The 19546-nt window shown below is 38.3% G+C and overlaps 1 protein-coding gene and 1 non-coding gene across 2 annotated transcripts in view; both read right to left on the bottom strand.

Annotated features, from left to right (window-relative positions):
* The window catches only part of LOC144456593 (uncharacterized), a 33200-nt gene that overhangs the window by 7270 nt on the left and 6384 nt on the right, over positions 1 to 19546 (bottom strand). The window lies entirely within an intron of this gene.
* TRNAK-UUU (transfer RNA lysine (anticodon UUU)) lies at positions 13662 to 13734 on the bottom strand. Its single transcript has one exon. It is a non-coding gene; the product is annotated as a tRNA-Lys (tRNA).

Raw genomic sequence — 19546 nt, forward strand, 5'->3', positions numbered from 1 at the left:
ATAAATTCCTCATCTGTAAGGACAATAACTGGTGCTTTACTGGGACATTGTGAGAAAATTAATTAATAAATCAATATAAATAACATTTATTAAGTACTTACTATTTGCCAAGCACTGTGAATTCTGGGGACGATACAAAATAGTCAAGACTGACAATTCCCTGGAGGAATTTACTTTCCAAAAAAGGAAAACAAAAATTGGAACAGATAGCCTGTTTCAGTCGGCCTGATAATGTATCTAAAGTTTAAGAGGGGTGCTTCACCCCCTCATCTAATTATTGTAAATAGCACAATGCTTCAAGACCTGATTCCTTCATCAGGTGAGAATGCCCCTTTGGATTCAGGAATCAATGAATCAAATGTTTAAACTATACCAGAACAATCACTACAGAACTCTACTGAATCAATCAAAAGTTAAAAACTAGTTGTGAACATTTCCTAGGCACTTCTACTGAATCCAAAGGTGTAAAGTAGATTCTAGGAATGAAATGCTTCTAGACTTTGGATGAAATGATGTGAGGAAATGTATTGGAATTAGCTGAAAAAAATTAGATACACCACTGGATGTAGGTATATCAGACGTGTATCAGATTGGAGCAGGAAAGTTAACAACTATTCCCTTTGAGGATATGAACAGTTGGTGCCTGAGAGAATGGAGTAAACTCAGAGGGAGTAATATATTCCTATCTCTCCTATGTCATAGGAGAGACTACACCAGGAGCAAACATTGTATCCAGCTGGAAACTAAGACCTGTGGAAGTTAGCTTCAGGGAGAGAAAACTCTTCGGAGTAGATTGGGTTGCACTGTCATGACTCTATCAGTGCCCAACAAAAAACACAGAAACACACTTCAAGGGGAATTTCAAGAGGACTACATGATGGCAGAAAAGAACATCTGTCTGACCCTAGCCAGGAGTTATAAGTTACCACCTTATTATATATGTCCCCAAGCCTGCCACTTTCCCCTGGACTCTCTATGTACATATTAGACACTGTAACCCAGATTTCTGGGGGACATCAATTTATACCAACTGTTCTTTCTATACCATGTGATGTATTGCTTTTTAAAAGCTAATTAAGATGGCCTAGCTAGTAATTAATCGGGACATTACTTGAGGGCCCCCTCCGAACTCTGAAGAGAAGAATAGTTAACCACCCTCTGAGTTCCCAACAAGCCAGGGAAAATGAGAGTTGGTAAGCCCTTCCAGAGGGAAGTGTAACTAGTCACATGCAAACCTTGAAGCCTTATAGAAATGTCAGCTCCTGTTATTTTCGCCCAAGAAAAAATGGATTTAGAAAAAAATGGATTTAAAGCCTTATGAGAATGTTGGTTGGAGATAAATACAGACTATAAAGGATGGACTCAATTCTTTAAATCCGGAGCCAACCAATAAATAATATAATAGCAGCCAACAATATATCTATATGTCTCTATATATCTATATATCTTTAGAGTTTACAAGGTACTTCACCTATATTACCTCATTTGATCTTCACACCAACCTTCTGAGGTAGATGCTATGATTATCCCCATTTAACAGAGAAAGAAACTGAGCCTGAAAGAAGTTAAGTGACTTGCCCAGAGTCAAATAGCTAGTAAATAGCTGAGGCAGAATTTGTTCCTTGCATGAGCCCACAATGATGCAATAAGCCTTCTCAAGTCCTTCAGAGAGACAGGCTTGCCTTCTGGCATAGAAGAGACAGAAAGAAATGAACTCTCAGATGACGATAAAAATGAACAGAGTTCACAAGCCAAGGCAACTGGAATCCTTTCTTTGAAATCCTGTTGACAATATAAAAAAATTTTAAACCCACCCCTTATATTTTAAACCCAGGGTATGGGCACAAGATAAGAGTATTAAGCAAAAATGACATTCCAAGTCACTGATCTGAAAATGCCAGATCCTACTAAATAATACTACTAGGAAGGATAAAGGTGATGCAAAAATAAGCAGCTTGCCTAATTTTCTCATTGTCCAATCCTGCCCTTTAATTTTTCCTCCTAAGCCTTAACCCCGATCCACAACAGGACATTTTCCTCATAGGAAGAGTTAGGACAGTGGGTCTTCCTGTGCTTTCCCCATCTATTTGGAGAGGGTTTCAGGAAGGACCTAAAGAAGTATTGGTGACTTTACCCAGGTGAGGGAGTATTCAGCACATGAGGCTATAATGCATCTTATTCCACTTTGCTGGATTTTTTTTTGGGCAGGAGGGAGGGGGTGGGGGGGGAGGGGGAGGAATTGTAGGAAGAGAACCATACAAACTTCATGTAATAACAACTGGGAAAATTGTGACCTCTATATCTTCATACTTATGCTGATCCAAATGAGCTGTTTCAGACAATTTTTTAAAGAGACCAACTACCCCATTTCTACATCAGGATCATCTATTTACAGTGGAAAGAAGTCAGAACATCAGAACTACTGGTAGGTGGCCAATGTCATAACACACAGGGTGAAGACATAGCAAAGGACATTTTGGAATATGACTTTTTTTTCCCTTTTCAAATACTTTCATTCTACATCTCTGCATTAACTGGTATAGGATACTCTAAGTTTGGGAAGCTCCCTCCACCTAAATATTTAGGCCATTCCTTTGTAAGTTATAGCCTTAAAGATAACCTGAGGCAGTGAACATCTGAGTGAATTACTCCTGGTAATAGCACACATTTTTATCATCAGAAAATACTGTTCTTCACGTCTATGTTCAGTGATATCTTTATGCGTATATTTGGAGATAAGGCAAGTCTCAGCAAATACTCAAGTGAACAGAAATTTGTTTAATTCAATTAAACTTTTCAAAACACTGATTTATGTACTAGGCACATTTCTAGGTATTAGGAATGGGGGGGGGGAAGACACACTCTGTCACTGAAAATCATACAGCTTTCAAGCTCAGTGTCACTGGACAACCATTTATTTATGTAACTACTTTGTACCAGTCAGTGCTCTAGGCAGTGGTAATAGAAAGGCAAAAAAAAAAATGAAACAGTACTTGTCCTCAAGGAGCTTACATTCTATTATGGGAAAGAGCAAGGAGAGGGGATCAATATCTTTATGTATAAGTAAGTTTAAGTATATGCAAAATAAAATCTGTAATCTATTTTTTAAAAAGCATAGATTTTTTCTTCTGCAATTTCCTGGATTTTAGGTGCCAGACAAAGGATATGAAATATAGGGAGCCATATGTGAATTACTTTGAATTATTGGTGCATATAAAGTTGCCAGCAGATCATTAATTGCCACTGATCAGGGCATTTAAAATGGAGAGCATGAAATCCTTAACTGGGACTGTATTGGATATATCACAGAGATACCTCATGGACAAGGAACCTGCTTTATTAAGATTCCAGTTGAGGGTCAATGAATCTGCCTTTGAAATAGCTCTTCCACTTCCCTGTTTCCATGGAGTTTCCAAGGTTTGGGACTGGCAGCTGAAGACACTAGAGAGACTTGCCACAACCCTGGCAGTAAAGAGATGTCACAACAGTGGACATTCCATAATGGCAAGTGGCTGCCCACTTACAGAAGTCTGAGATGTCTCTTACATTTTATCCTATCATCCTGAGTAGTTTTATAATAACTGAAGAAACAAAGTCTGAGCTATACAATTTATTTGTAAAGCAAGCAGTTGCATAACAAATTGGGTCCAGGGCCTCTTCAGTAGGCACAAGGACCCTGAAGAGAGATTTATAAAGCTTTTTACAGTAAAGCATGTTTACTATTTTTAGTATTACTATTTTTAGACTTAGGTTCTTTCCAGAGTTCAGAGACTCTGGTTTGTTGCATTCACCTGCATCCTGCCAAACAATTGGCAATACATTGATATTTGACTTCTCTGAAATTACCTGACTTACTGAAAACGAAATTTAACTCAGGAAAACAGACAACTGTACAAAATCCTGGGATGATACAAAATGGTGTCATTTTGGTTTTCTCACTACTGTTACATTCGAAAATTAAGGTTAACTGAGGCAATAAAGTTCAGAGTACATTAATTTTATTGGTGAGACTAACAGTCAAAAACAAAGTCTTGGACTCCTCAGCAAGCCAAGACTACATATGAGGTGGGGCTTACTAGCCTTCATACGGTTTGGGGAAGTATAAGAAAACAAAGGACAGAAAGCATCACAGATGGAAAGCAGTATAACTGGTTACAAAGTCTGAAGTATCAACGTGCTAAAAACAATAGGATTGGCTGGACATTTGAAGCTAGCAATAATGCATCCTTCCATTCTGCTCTCAGGAAAGGTTGATGGAGTCCATCTGCTCATTTGTTGAACAGAGCCCACTTGCATTCTGTAAGATTGTTAGTAGGATAATAGATTCCCCATAACTGCACATGGATATGCAATGCTGTGTAATAAGATAAAAGGTCTCCCTTAATTTTGTATGGATGGTAAGATGTGTAGAGATAACATTTCTTTCACTCATGGTGATTTATGTGACAGCTTAGCTCAGAGAGGAAAGCTGAATTTCTGAACTTCTGCAGAGACAAAGAAACAGGAGGGGCAGCTAGGTGGCGCAGTGGATAGAGCACAGGACCTGAGTTCAAATCCGGTCTCAAACCAAACAATTGATACTTAATAGCTGTGTGACCCTGGACAAGTCACTTAACCCCAATTGCCTAAAAGCAAAAAAAAAGAAAGAAAGAAAGAAAGAAAAGAAAAAAAGACAAAGAAACAGGAGATTTTACAACACGTTATCATTGAATCAATTACAAAATAGAATCAGAATCAGTTTGATTTTCTCATTATGATTATCTGCTAACCAAATGTTTCACATTCATGAGATTAATTCTAGGGATTAGAGAGGTGATACTTATTCCTCAACATTTAGTAACACGTGCTGTCTAAATACTTATGTGACAAACATTACCTCCATGCCACTAGCAAGTGGAAAGCACAATCCAGTACATAACTGATACATATTCCAATGAGGTTAATTACATGTAAATGACAGAAAACCAGATTTCAAATGGAAATGTGAAAGCTGCCCAAGATCCCTTAGGTACATCAAGATGAGTGGTAGCCTGCTCTGGTTCTGTTGAATTTCTATTCCTCTATCAGTTTTCTCTATGCCAAGAAAAGTTCCAGTATCTAGATGGGACAACAAGATGAGATTTGGTCTAATTGTAATCTGAGACTGATTTGTTCTTGCTTACAAAGAAAAAAAATTCTGATCTGACACGACTCCTTATCAGTAAGACCTCCCCTACTCATCTTTAAGTGTTTCAGGATTCAAGAGCAGTAATTGGCATACACATGTGGATCTTACCATGGATAGCCTTTCCTGCCCTTTCAGTTATTCTTTGAGAAAACAAAGTCTTGGCATATTTTCAACATGCTCAACAGCCTCAGACATAGGTATTTGTCATTTGAGGGTATGATAGCCTGGTTCTCAAAATTAACATAAAGATGGCTCGCAGTTGTGAATTTTGGAAGTGGTGATTATCTCAGGATTGTATCAGCTCATCTTAGATACTAAAAAATATATTGTGAATGGCCTAGATAGAAGCTATTATTATCTGGGAGCGGAGGGGAAAGAGAAGGGAGGAAGAAGCTTTTTGCAGAAGTTACCAAAAAAGGGGGGGAGGGGAACTTTTGGAGTTTTAGCATGCAATTCTGAAGCTACAAGTGGCTATGCTTCAAAGATGAATATGGCAAGGATGATATAGCAAATGTGACTACTTTTGCATTTGCTTCTTTTTCTGAGCAAAGGTGAAAGTCCCTAAGAATGTCCTTTCCATGACCTTAAGGTTCAAGAAGTCTATGAGCCAGGGACCTCCCAGCAGGACATTACCTCAACAACATGACCTATTGGAGGAAAGAACCATAGATATATTCCCTGCTGCTGTAAAAATGGAAACACATCATGGTGGAGCCAGGGAATCTGGACTTTGCCAACTTTGAATCCTATTGGTGTTAGTTGCTTAGTGAGAGCAGACCCAAGGGGAAAAAAAAGGGTACTTGCTCAACAGATCCCAGTGTCTTTACCTTCTGTGAAAATATAACATTCAATGCAAGTATAACAATGTTTCTGCATTTTTTCATGACTTCCTCAGATTCCTTGGCATCCTACATGTTTTCTATGGATGGCAAAATCCACGTTATCCCAAACTTGATGCTTATATTGTGCATTGAAAACTGGTCCATGAGTTATATTGAGGCTTTCTTCAGGGGATTTTGTTCACAATAAAACTTCAGAATGGCGTAAGAGTCAAATGAATAAACTCATCTTCTGTGGGATAGGTTCACAGGATCAGTCAGTGTGCTCTCAGAGTCCTCGGGAGATTGGGGCAGGCCTCAGGGGGAATATTTGATTTTCTGAACTGGGTCACCTCCCCAGGAGCTGGCCTTTTACCAATGGACATACACTTTGCTCAAGTGACAAAGCCCCCATGACTTGGATGAAGGATATGTTTAAAGGTGATTAGTAGCCAAGAGTAAGGAAGATAGATTCTTGTTGGAGGAGATTTTTAGAAGTTCTATAGGCAGTTACTGAAGATGGCTCTATGATCCATAAAGGGCCATGGAAATAGCTCTGCTCCTCTCTTTCAGAATTTTTTTTCCAGTGCTTTTTCTCTCTTGGACTTTGAACAAGTGTCATTAGAAACTCCTCTATCCCCCCAAAGTCTCCCTCTCCTATGAAATCTTCACCTTTCCAAGCTAAACTATTCTAGGTGGTATGGTGTGATTTAGAGTCACAAAGACATGAGTTCAAATCCTCTCTTAGACATGTATTAGCTTCATGACTTCACTTCATCTCTTTTTGCCTTTCTTTACATTTTCCCATAAAATGGGAATAGTAGAATAGCAACTCCCTCCCAGGGTTGTTCTGAGGATCAAATGAGATATTTGTGATGTACTTTCCAAATCTTAAAGCACTAAATAAATGTTAGCCATTACTCTATGCCTTTTACCTCTCTGCTCCTCTTTTCTGGACACATTCTTTGCCCTGTGGTACTTTCACTGCTTAATAGATGGAGAGATTGGACCTATGAGTAAAAGGATGTGAAGATGGTTTTGGAGTAATAGGTAGAAAGTATCACTGGAGAGAGATGAAATGGTAAAATGGCTCCCTCTCCCACCTCTCCCATTAAATCCAGAGGAAAAGAGAAAGATTATTCTATTCAAAGTAATGAGGCAGCAGAAAGAGGGGGGAAAGAAACTTTAGAATTTCTTATCTAGCCTTAATCAGCAAATGAGCATTGCCTCAGTCAAAGACCTTGACTTGAAAAGGCCAAGGTTCCCCAATGTATCCTGGGGCCATCTCCAATAGTCCTGATCTATATCTAGCCACTGGACCCAGATGGCTCCAGAGGAGACGGTGAGGCTGATGAGTCCGCACAGCCCTCCCTCACGCAAATCCAATTCATTTGCATGTTATGGTATCACCTCCCCAGTGTCACGGTCCTCTTTTAAGAACAGAAGAGCTGGGGAGGAGGCCTCCACAGGCCTTCATATCATTAAAGACTCACGAAGATAAAGTAATACTGGAAAAAAAATATCGGGTCACATGGATGAAGTGAAGGTGAAGTGACTACAAATGTTCAGGCATAAAGGGGAGAACATCTTTGCTCTAAAGCAGGATGCAGAGAGAAATTAGAAATAATGAATCATTAAGGGAGTATGGTGACACATGGAGAAAGAAAGCTTGGAGCTTTGACATGATTAGTATTCCCTATGAAGTTGAAGGAGTTGAGATATAGATTAATAGATTACCCCCATAGATTGTCCCCATAATACCACAAGCTTTTATGGAATTCCTTTTAGAGGAGAAGCAGCATGGGGAAGTGGATGGAACTCTAACCTCAAAGTCCTCTCTCTGAGACATGCGGGCCATGCAACCCTGGGCAAGTCATTCAACTCCTCAGCACTCTAGGTAACTGTGTTAGAGGATAACTGGAAAAGAAGTATTGGCAAGTTTCCTCATTAGGGATTTTCCTGATGCCAATGACATCACAGACCTAATCTCTGTATCTATGTGAAGAGCACTGAGGCCTTGACAGAAATACATACTCTGCCCTTGGACTGTTGGCTATGTTGATATTGAACTATTCTCTCCTGGCTCTTTTTCTAAGTTACTGAGTAGTCCAACTTAGTGTCTTTTACTGACTCATCAATTCATGTCATATGCTCTCATTATGGCATTTCTCAAGGTTCTATTCTGGACCATCTTTTTTCCTTTTCTTTCTCTGATCTCTTCCATTCAGTTCTGTCTCTGTCTCTTTGTCTCTCCCTTTCTCTTTCTCCTTTTCTTCTCTTCTCAATCACAGGTGAGAACATTTCATTCTCCTACTTAACTCCAAATGCTTACTCCCTATTGCCACTAGAAGAGACAATCTTCTCCATTTTGCTTTGAAAGGCCTTCACAAGGTGTTCCCAACCTATTTTTCTAGTCTCATTACATAATTACTTCCATACCCACATGATTTGGCTTTGGTAGTCTCCCTCACCTGGAATGCAATTACTTCTCATCTCTGCCTCATGGAATCCCTCACTTCCTTCAGGACACAAGCATCATATTCTACAGGAAACTATTCCTGATCTCCCCCACTTTTAGTGCCCCTCCCCCTTGCTAGTTTGTGTTTATATTAAATATTTCCTTGCATATACTTTGTGGAATCAGACAAAGCTCTCCTCCTATTACATTTTAGAAATTAAGAAGGCATTTTAAAATTAAACTAGTCTGAAGCCATTGGATTACTTTCTTCCTCTAGTCTAAAACTTTTTTTTTTAATGGGGCAATTCAGAGTCACACAGCTAATGTCAAGTGTCTAAGGCCAAATTTGAACCCAGGTACTCCTGATTCCAGAGCCAGTGCTGTATCTGCTGCACCACCTAGCTAATTGCCCATTTCATCTGTTCTCAATTCAGAAACAATGCCCCACTCCTAAAAGACTCCTCCCTGAGGTAAATAGGGTAGAGACCTCATTAGGCAAAGGGCCCTTGATTGATTCACCTGATGGGATTGGAGTCCTGATCTCTTCAAGTCTCTCAGTTTCAATTACCATCTCTCTTCAGATGACTCTCAGATGTATCAGTCCTGATTTAATCTCTCACAACCTCCAGTCTCAGGCTTTATCTACTTTTTAGACATCTCAAATGTATGGCATATAGACATCTTAAACAATACATACAAACCTGAATTGACTTCATTTTTCTCCTGGAACTTTGCCCTCTTCCTAAACTTCCCTATTGCTGACAAGGGTACTACCATCCTACCAGTCACCCAGGTTTGAACCCTAGGTGTCATACTTATGTCTTTACTCTCAGCTCCCATATCTGATGGGGGTGCTTGGGTGTCTGTACTTGGACCCCAATTCCAAGATCGTCTTTCTCCCTAGCCTCAGAACACTATCCCTGACCGGTTTCTCTCCAGCCCAAAGATCCTATATCTAGCAATAACTCATGAATGGGCCCATCAAGGCAAACTATCTCTCTCTGTTACAGGAACAAGCTGACCTCTGTAGAATTTTCCTTGTATGAACAAGACTGTCTTGTTCCAGCAGAACTATCATGTACTGATTCCTACAGTTATCATATATGATCCAGAGGTCAAGTTATAGACATCAACTCCCAAAGCTATCTTGTTACAGACATAACAAACCAAAAATACACCTCTACACCCCTTAGGAACCTTCTCTCTCCCCCCCCTTCCCCCCCAGCCCCACCCCCGGCCATTTCCAGGAGTGAATGACATCTGTGACCAAGGTTGTATGTTATCCACCTAATTAGCAAACTTTCTACATAATCCATTGCTTTTCCTATATAAGCTTTAGCATCATTTCTGTTAGGTTGCAAAATTCTTTAAGGAGCTCTGCCCACAATATTAGCATTATAATAAGCCTTTGCCAATTTGACTTAAAGAATGCCTCAGTCTGTGAATTCATTCCAGATGACCCCGTCCTGTACTTCAGTCCTTGGGGGTCCCTGAACCTCTCAAACTGCATCATATTCAATCTGTTGTCTTAACTTATTGATTTTACCCTCTTAATAGCTATCAAATATACTCCCTTCTCCAGTTCATTTGAAAGATGAGGAAACTGAGGCAAACAGGGTTAAGTCACTCATCCAAGGTCACACAGCTAGTAAGTGTCTGAGGCCAGATTTTAAACTCAGGAAGATAAGTCTTCTGGACTCCAGGCCTGGCACTCTATCCACTTCAATACCTAGCTGTCTATCAATACCTTTTTTGGTGAGGGAAATAAAAATAAAAATAAAACTCCTATTCCATATAGGTATAGAAGAAAGTTTCTCACTCTTTTCTCTGAAGGAAGATATAATATGTAGAGGGCCATCTCTGAGGAGTCTAATATGGGATAAGGAATTTAGGTCAGAGTTTGACTCTTTCCTGTTCCTGCCCTTAAGGGCTCACTACTCAGGATGTTTGGCTCACCATTCTTCCATGCATAGGGAGGTCTCAGAACATTCTGACTGATCTTTGAACCTTGGTAACAAGCAGGTGTGCACAATAGAAGTCACACACAAGGGCTAGGGGTATGGGAGTTAGTCACGTGCCAAAGAAAGATCCATGGGAACACCTAGGGGGTGATTGTTAGCAACTATGCAGCTTTTACTATTTAAACTGTGACCCTCAGATGAATAAATGGCTCAGTCTTCACTGACCCGGCTGGCCCACATCTCTTTATTTCTCTCTCTCCCCTGAGATGCCTCACTTGTTGCAGGCAACAATAATAGCTTTAGAAATCAAAATAGTATTTTGCCTCTGAAACTTGTGTGTGTGCACCTATTTATTAGAGACTTTTTGCCTTACTTTGCATTTCCAGCAATTAATCCATTGCCTGGCACATATTAAATGCTTTTTGGTAGATTAACTCTACTTCCTTACCCTTTATATGACTAAATTTGTCAGAAGCCCTAATTCATTCTTCTTCTTGGAATGGCTAGAGTTGAGGTTAGAGATACATAGATAGGTAGATAGAGCATTTACTGAGAGTTTACTGGTCCCAAGCACTGTTAGAAGAAAATCCTTGCTAGAATCTCTTTTTTATAAAGTGGATATATGAGTTACTCCTACGACATTAAAAATTTGCTACATTTCATGCTTTTCTAAAATGCAGAATTCTGTTACCGGGCCCATAAGATCTAAGATACTGCACCCACTCCCTCTTCTTAAGGGATCCCTTTGCTCTTGCTGGAGGGATTCAATCAGACTCCAATCACTCCAAGAAAATACCAGTCTTTAATGAGATGGGAAATTGGACTCCCTTTTCCCCAAGACTCTTTGACTTAATTAACTTAATCAACAAAAATATTAAGAGTTAGATGTAGACCTATGCCTAATGTTTTCCCAGAAAAGAGGAGTTTAAAAGATACTCAATGCAAACTATGAATTTGGTTTAGGACAAATATTTATTTCCTACACACAAAAGGAATGCTAAACAAAGAACACTCACAAGCTTGAATTTGACCGAAACAAACTTAATCTAAACACATATCCTAACAGTTTCTTGTCTAGCAGGGCTGGGAGATGTAAGGAATAATGTCCAAAAAGTTTGATTTACTATTTGGTGGAAGTTCTACATGTTTCTAAGAGAATATTCTCTGTGGACTGTAATAGGATCCCAGTAATCATCAGTGCAATAGGACTTTAAAATCTGTACCATTAAAAATAGCTGAAAAAAACCCACATATAATAACAGGGGCCTCAGGATTTCAAAAGAGATTGTTTCTGTTTGATTTCATCAAAGTCCAACAAAAAGGAAAATGGAAAATTCGTTTAGAAGTAAACTTTTGAGTAGACACTGTCTGTCTCCTTTTGTCTTTGTATGCCTATCAACTAGCATGGTGACTAGCAAATAGTAAGTGTTTAATAAAGGCTTTTTGATTGGTTGATTGATTGATTGCAAATAACTACAGTAGCAAAGGTAGAGAAATGAGATATCAAACAGTAAAGTGGGCTGGCTTTGAAGTAGTAATTTCCTGTTGCTGGAAGTGTTCAATGGACATTTGATCACCACTAGGTCTGATCATTGCTGAAGTCATTTCCAAATCTGCAAGTTTATGCAGCTTAATGATTATAGCTCTTCAACATAGTAACCCTTCAGAAGTGTTTTAATACCAACAAAAGATAGAGGACAGCACAAAATATTAAATTAATATTTTTATAATGTGGCATAAGTGGAACATGTCTTGTAGCTTTCACAAATGTTCCCTGCCTGGCTCCAATCCCCACATGAAAACTTGGAGGTGGGGGCTTCTGGCCATATGTGACGGTGGGATGTTGAAGAGTTCTCTGATTGGATGCTAAACCAGAGGAACTGGTGATTCAGGGGTCATGTGCAAGTAAACCACTGGACTCTTGCAGTTCTTTCTTTTCCAGTAGAGAGAGAAGCAATACTGGTGTGAGAAATAATCCATTTGAACCCCTACTCTATTCCAATAAGTATCAATCAATTTGATATGATTCCATAGGATAGTGATTATAAATTCTGTATATTTGGCCCCAGAGCTGTGAACTTCAAATTCTAAGTTCATTTGCTTAATCATAGAAAGCTAACTAGAGGCCCTCCACCCTTGTTTTTCCTTGTCATAGTAATCAAGCCCAGTGTGGGGCAGAGGTGACTCAATTACATAGAAAGTCCTCCAATTTATTTTTGTATATCTGGACTACTTTCTCTTTTCCAACATGAACAGATAACCATCTTATGACCACTCAGTTAGTAGAGATGTCCCATGCCTCACCTAGCCTATGACCTTCCTGCTGATGTCATTTTTAGCCCTTGAAGCAAGATCTATCAATGAGATTCTGTATTTTACCATGCCTCTTTTGCATACATGAGTATCAAACCCTATAAAAAAACAAGGTCCTGGAAGAAGGAGGCATCTCAGATTGGGAGGAAGATCTGAGGTCTACTACATTAGAGGGGACCTTGGACCCTTTACTAAAGTGCCATTGGCTCAGAGCTCTGCCTCAGTCTCTTCTATCATAGGTTGAACAGTTTTAATCCCCATACTGAACTGAGAGCAATTGGTCGCATTCCCTTACCCCACCATATGGCTGTGAGGCTTTGTATGACCAAAATCAATTGAGTTAAGATGAGAAATTTTTTAATTGTTAGATTGAATGGCCTCTTCTCAATCCTCATTCTAGCCCTTTCTGCATTATCTTTACACTGTTAACTAACCTCTCTTGGATATACTTTTCTCTCTGAGTTTTCATAATACTATTTCTTCCCTCCTTTCTTCCATTTGTCTAATGACTCCTTGTCTCTTCTGGTGGATTTAATTCCATGTCACATGGAAAAACTGTGGGTACATGGCAAAACTCTGTTCGTCCTTCTTCCTTTTTCTCTCTATAGGTTCTCATTTGGTGATGAGTCAGCTACCATGGATCCAGTTGCCAGTCTATGTGAGTGATTCTTTGATAGACATATCCAACGCTAATCTACTTTGAGATCCAGGCCCATGTTACAAACTGAACATCTATAGGTATCTCAAACTCAACATGTTCAAAAAAGAACTCATTAACTTTCTCCTAAAGCTACTCCTCTTTCAAACTTCCTTATCAGTGTTGAAGACATCAGTATCTTTCCAGTCACTCAAGTATATAAAGTTAGGTTTTATACTGTCAAGTCCTAATATTAGTCAAACTCATGAGTGGAGGAATAAAGTATCTTAACTTGCAATAAAGAACTCGCCTGAACAGGGACTTGAACCCTGGACCCTCAGATTAAAAGTCTGATGCTCTACCGATTGAGCTATCCAGGCTCACTGGCTAGTGTGTGGGTGTTGCCTCACTCGAAGTGAGAACCTGAACAGTCTTTAGCTTAAAAGGGCTAAGGTCTCTCACTGTATCCTGGGCCATCTGTAGTCATTCTGATTGATGTCTGGCCCCTGGACCCAGATGGCTCTGGAGGAGAAAGTGAGGCTGGTGACTTTGCACAGCCCTCCTTCACTCAAATCAAAGTCAATTGCAAGTCATGTCATCATGTCCCTGATGTCCTGGTCCTCTTCAAGAACGAAAGACAAACCACAACCACACAACAAACTTGCCACCCTGGGGGCTGTTCCTGTCGTGACCAGCCCAATCGGCTATGAGCTCACTTTGGAAGCTCTCCTGAAAGATTCAGGTCCAGCTTGATCTTTCCCCTCCGAGCTGCACAGTGATGAGGTGGGAGACAAGATGGCAACAACTCCATTTATTTTTAGCAAAGCACTCACTTATATAGTAAAATAACAAGAACTCTATCTCATGTTACAATGATGTATAGCCCATGCTGTGCTCAAGGACAGTGCCTGCACAGGCCATGCACTTACCTACTACCAATCACAAATATACTGTTAATGACTAATGAATAACTAGGGAAGTTTAGGATTCATATGATGGAGCACCGAACCAGGCAATCTTTGCTCATGGACCAACACCCGAGAAGGGCCTCAGCTCTTCAGTGAGATCTCATGAACCGTCTGTGGCCCTCTACATCCTTACAGAGCCCTAACAATTCCCCCTTTTTGTTTTTGCCAGAGACAGAACATATGAAGCTCAGTCCCAAGGTCCTTTATCCGATTAGCAATGCACCTGAGCAAACATGGTCCAAAACACAGCATGGCCATCAATATCAAACATAATGGCAATAAAGAAGACAATAGAGACAAGCCAGTGTCCAAGGTTATCAAAAGGGTTACAGAGTTCATCTAGCCAATCAAGTATATGTTGGACAGTCTTATCTGGCATCAAATCTTCATCAGCCACCTTTGCAATGTCATTAGCAATTTTATATAAATCATCAATAGCCAATGCAACAGTAGAATTCCCAAACAGTCCTTTCAGATGTCTACATATTCTCTGCCACTCCCATTGGGAGTGATTGTATTTAACATCGGTAAGACAAATTCATACCTATAATCACATTTCAAATGTGTTCTATATTCTAAAATATCCAATTCATCACCTATTTCAATAATGGTTTCCTTCATTCCCTCAAGTATATGGTAAAATTCATTGTCTATCCTATTTTGTGCTTGAAAACCCTTTGATACATTGCGAGCTAATTGATTCATAAAATCAGCTTGAACCATTTCATTTCTTGCGATAGATATAGGTTGGGATAAAGATACAGAAGCAGTTATGATAGCTATAAGCGAAACAATTCCTAACACTACACATGAAATACACCTCTTCTTCCTAACAACTGTTAATTGACTTCTTTGGTCTATTATTCCAAAAATATGATCAGAACGTGACTCATACCAATCTTTGAAAATTAAACTTTACTGTCCTTGACCCATTCTTTTGAGGTGTAAAATTAAATTCCTTCCCCAACCTTGCAGATGCATTCCCTTGTAAAATAACCTCAGTTATTGTCTCTCCCCATGTAACCAGTCTTGGCCATGGCGGTTTTGTCACAAAAGTCCAGCGAAAGAAAAACAATGAAGCAAATGAATAATAACATTGTGAACAGCCTCACCCGCTTGAGCAGTAGCAAAAATAAAGCCTGAGTAAGTATGAATAGAAACATGAGCATACTTTTGTCTTCCAAAGGGAGAATAATGAGTAACATCCATTTGCAATAAGGCATTAGGTGTAAGTCCCTTGGGGTTATGTACATCAACATGGAAAGAGGGCTGAAAAGGCATACAATTAGCACAGCGCTTAACAATTTCACGTGCTTCAGATTTTGTTATGCCATAAAGTTCTTAAAGACCTAGCAGATAAATGTAATTTATTATGACAATTCCTTGCTGTTTCCACATTCATTGTTAAAGATTTATCAACAAGATTATTACCTTCAAAAATTGGTCCTGGAGCAAGAGTGTGGTACCGAACATGCAAAACACAAAATTTTTCTGTCCTATTCTGTATATAATGTCGTATATCATAAAGCAACTGACAGATATTATTACGAGTATTTTTTATTATTGCAGTCTCTAGGTATTTTAGGGTTCCTTCTACATATTTACTATCTGTGATGATATTCATTGGCTCCCTATATTTTTTAAGTGCACAATAGACAGCATATAATTCATTCTGTTGTGTGGAGGTAAAAGGTGTTTTCGATCACATGTAATTCCTTTCTTTTAGGGCACCAGATAGAAGCCTTATTCATCTTTGTGGCATCAGTAAAGACATTAATTCCATATACAGGTTCACCTGATGTATGTGTGGGTTGTATCCACGGCCAAGATTCAAAGATTGCATGATATTTAAGGGGTTTTCCATACAGAAGTTTCAAATGGATATTCACTTGCCAGTTAGGCATTGTTTGTATTGCCATTTCAATTATTTGTTGAGAAAAAGGTAAGTATATGACATCCGGATGTGTGCCACATAACGTTAAACATCTGTTATCAATTTTATGTATTAAGTCCCCTATCAGGGCCATATAATTACTTAAAGTGTTTTTTGACTGAGATGGTAAATATACCCATTCTAAAAGCTTTTGTTTTTGATGTATTACTGCTGTTGGAGAATCTGGGGTGTTAAATATAGAGGCTTCCACGCTTTCATGCATATCAATCCTGTTTGTGTGTGCTCCAATTATTTGTTCCTGAATATACAACAATGTTTGCTTCACCTCAGGGGTCAGTATCCGGGGTGAACCTAATTGAGGATCACCTTTAAGGCAATCATACAAAGGTATCAATTTATAATTTGGAATGCCAACCTGTGACCAAAGCCACTGTATATCTCCTATAATTTTCTGAAAATCATTAAGTGTTTTCAATTTTTGTAGGTCTGTTGTTGGGATGTAAAACTATTTTCTCTTGAAGTATTTGATGGCCTAAATATTGAAATGGTGGATGTTTGAATCTTTTCTGGGGCTATTTGAAGCCCATGACTTTGCAACAATTCTTGTGTTTTTTGTAAAATTTCTTCTAACACTTCAGGATTAGGATGAGCACATAAAATGTCATCCACGTAATGTATCATTTTTAGCTTTTTGTAATGGAATAGTAAAAAAGCAATCTTTTAAATCAATAACTATCAAAGGCTGGAAGTCATAAAGCATCGTTAATTTTCCTGACTACTTTGCAATAATAAAAACAGATGAATTTTAAGGAACCCAAACAAGTTCATTAGATTTCGTTTTGTATTTTGTCAGTTTTATGGATAGAAAAAGCACAAACAGTGGGCAGAAGGAAATAACAGCTCTCAGTAAATGTAAAATATCGTGCCCACAAATTAAGGGGAAATGAATTGAGTTTTAGCTATCTGTTATCCTAGTAGTTTAAATTCATCTTAAAATAATTGATTAGTGGTGATTTATTAGACAAGCTAAAAGTAATTAATATCTGTAAAAAGTATATGAAACTTATTAAAAATTATCAAGGAATCTTGATTAATTTGTAACATTTTGGTGGTATGCTTGTACACTGTAGAACAATATACCTAAAGTAAGCAAAGGGTGATACCTTTTGTACCTTGTCAGGGGTAATTATAAATCTATGAGACTGAAAGGCTTGTTAAAACTTGGGCATTAATAAGGAGAGTTTGGTAGTAGTAGGACAACTGCAAAGTTTATCATCCATATAATAAATTATTTTTGTCTGGGAATATTTCTGACTAACAAGTTTAATAGTGTTATGAACAAAATTTCGGCACATGGTAAGAAACATTCCTCCTTAAAGGATCACAATAGGAAAAATGGGAAATACTGATTTAATGAGACAACCATACCAAATTCAAACTCAAAACAAAATTAATTATAGTTCTAAGAGTCTTTTACCTCAAGCAGTAAGTTTCACTGATTATGGCTTAAAGCCAGATACAGTTAATTATTTTCATAGAAATGCAATAAGCAATAAAGATTTACTAGGTCTCACATATATAAGAAATTTTACTTAACATCCTTTCTTTCCCACATTTAAACTTGTCTTGGTGAGAAAGCCAATTATTAGAAATTATTTATATAAAGTTGCAATTTCTCAGTAAGCTAAATGAATTGTTTAGGAACTCAATAACATAAACAAATTCTTTCTCAGAGCAGACACCTTGGCACACAGCTGGTAGGAGCTTTTGGCAAGCTTACAAAGTTAAGGGAATTGCCTTGTGCCCCTCCTTTTCTCTCAGAAGTAATTAAAAATTCTAGGTCTTAACTTTAAAACAGTAACTTCAAATAACTTAGTTAACAATTTGGTAATTTTCATGAGTGATAGTTAAATTGTTTTAGCTCTAAGCTGTTCTTTAATCATAGGTAAAGACAGAAATACCTGATTTTCTAAATGACAGTTATAAAAATCATAGAACAAGATTAACCGGACTTGATAAAATAATTTAGCTGAATTTACACAGTTATCTCACTACCTTTCAGTTTCTTTTAGTTCACATTTTAATAACATCTAAATTATTAAAAATTGCTTGACATAACACATAAAAGTGTACCAATTTGTAATGAGACTAGATTTTTTAAAACTTGAAACATGCATATTGCTAATGTGAATGAACTAAATTATCTTTAGATTGTGTTCCAATACTTAAAAACTTTTCTTTTTGATCTGAAGAGGAAACTCGTCCTCCTTATCTTTCCCTCTTTCTCCCCCACCCCAACCTGGCCAGGGTTGGAATTCAGAGAAAGGAAGAGAATATTTTTCAACATAATCTTTCAATCTTACACCCAAAGCTTTGGCCAGAGCCTTAGAATGCAAAAAAGAGATTTTTTCTCCAAAAGTTTCCAAATCTTTTACTCTCAAATCATCTATTCCTGCTATTCATGCAAACAGATTATATTATTCTTTCTATCCATACTTTTCTTTATTCCTGTATGCTTAAACTTTCTTGCCTTTTGTCAAATTATATAACCTAAATAATGAAGTACTTTTTCTCCCATTCTCTCCCCCATCCACCTGCTCCCGGGAATGTGGCTGGTATTAGGGAGGGGGAAGGGGAGAAAGTCACTATCAGCATTTCAGAATCCAGTTGCAGCCCTTGGCTGCCTGGCAGTGAAAGATCAAATAATTATAAACATTAATCACAGACCATCATTCACACAGACACAGACAAACATAGAACAAAATGACAGGGAGAATCCAAAAGCGAGAAACTTGTCAGAAATTCCCTACACAAATGAAATAATACTATTTTTATTTTATTTTATCTTTTCTTTTCATGGTATTCTAAAACCAGGCAAAATCTTTCTTAAGGTTTTGGTTTTTATAAAAGGCAAAACAATCTGTAGTTGTATAGGGACCTCTCGTAATGCTGCTTGAGTCTATCTAACAGCTCAGGGTATGGAGAGTGTGGAGGGGGTTTTGAAGCTTCAGCTAAGTCAGGATATAACCTATAAATCTTAGGTCTGTTCTCTCTCTCAGGAGAGCCTGCTCTACTATTGTTAGGTGAGCACAACGAAGAAGTTTGAGTACAGGCAGGGAATTTTCTCTTCTCACCCTGTATGTCAGCTTGCAAGCCCATTTTTATAAGATTATAGATAGTGAAAGTACCCAGAGGAACTGATTTTGGGCCTTTGGTATTATAAAATTCTGTCAATTGTTCCCCCACTATCTTCCATGGTTTATAAATCTAAACTCCCTTCCCTTGGAAGCCATGGAGATGTTATATCAATAATGTCTAGAAACTCGCTTA

This window comes from Phascolarctos cinereus, unplaced genomic scaffold (genome assembly GCF_003287225.1).
Source record: "Phascolarctos cinereus isolate Bilbo 61053 unplaced genomic scaffold, phaCin_HiC Scaffold_4;HRSCAF=312, whole genome shotgun sequence".
NCBI lineage: Eukaryota > Metazoa > Chordata > Mammalia > Diprotodontia > Phascolarctidae > Phascolarctos > Phascolarctos cinereus.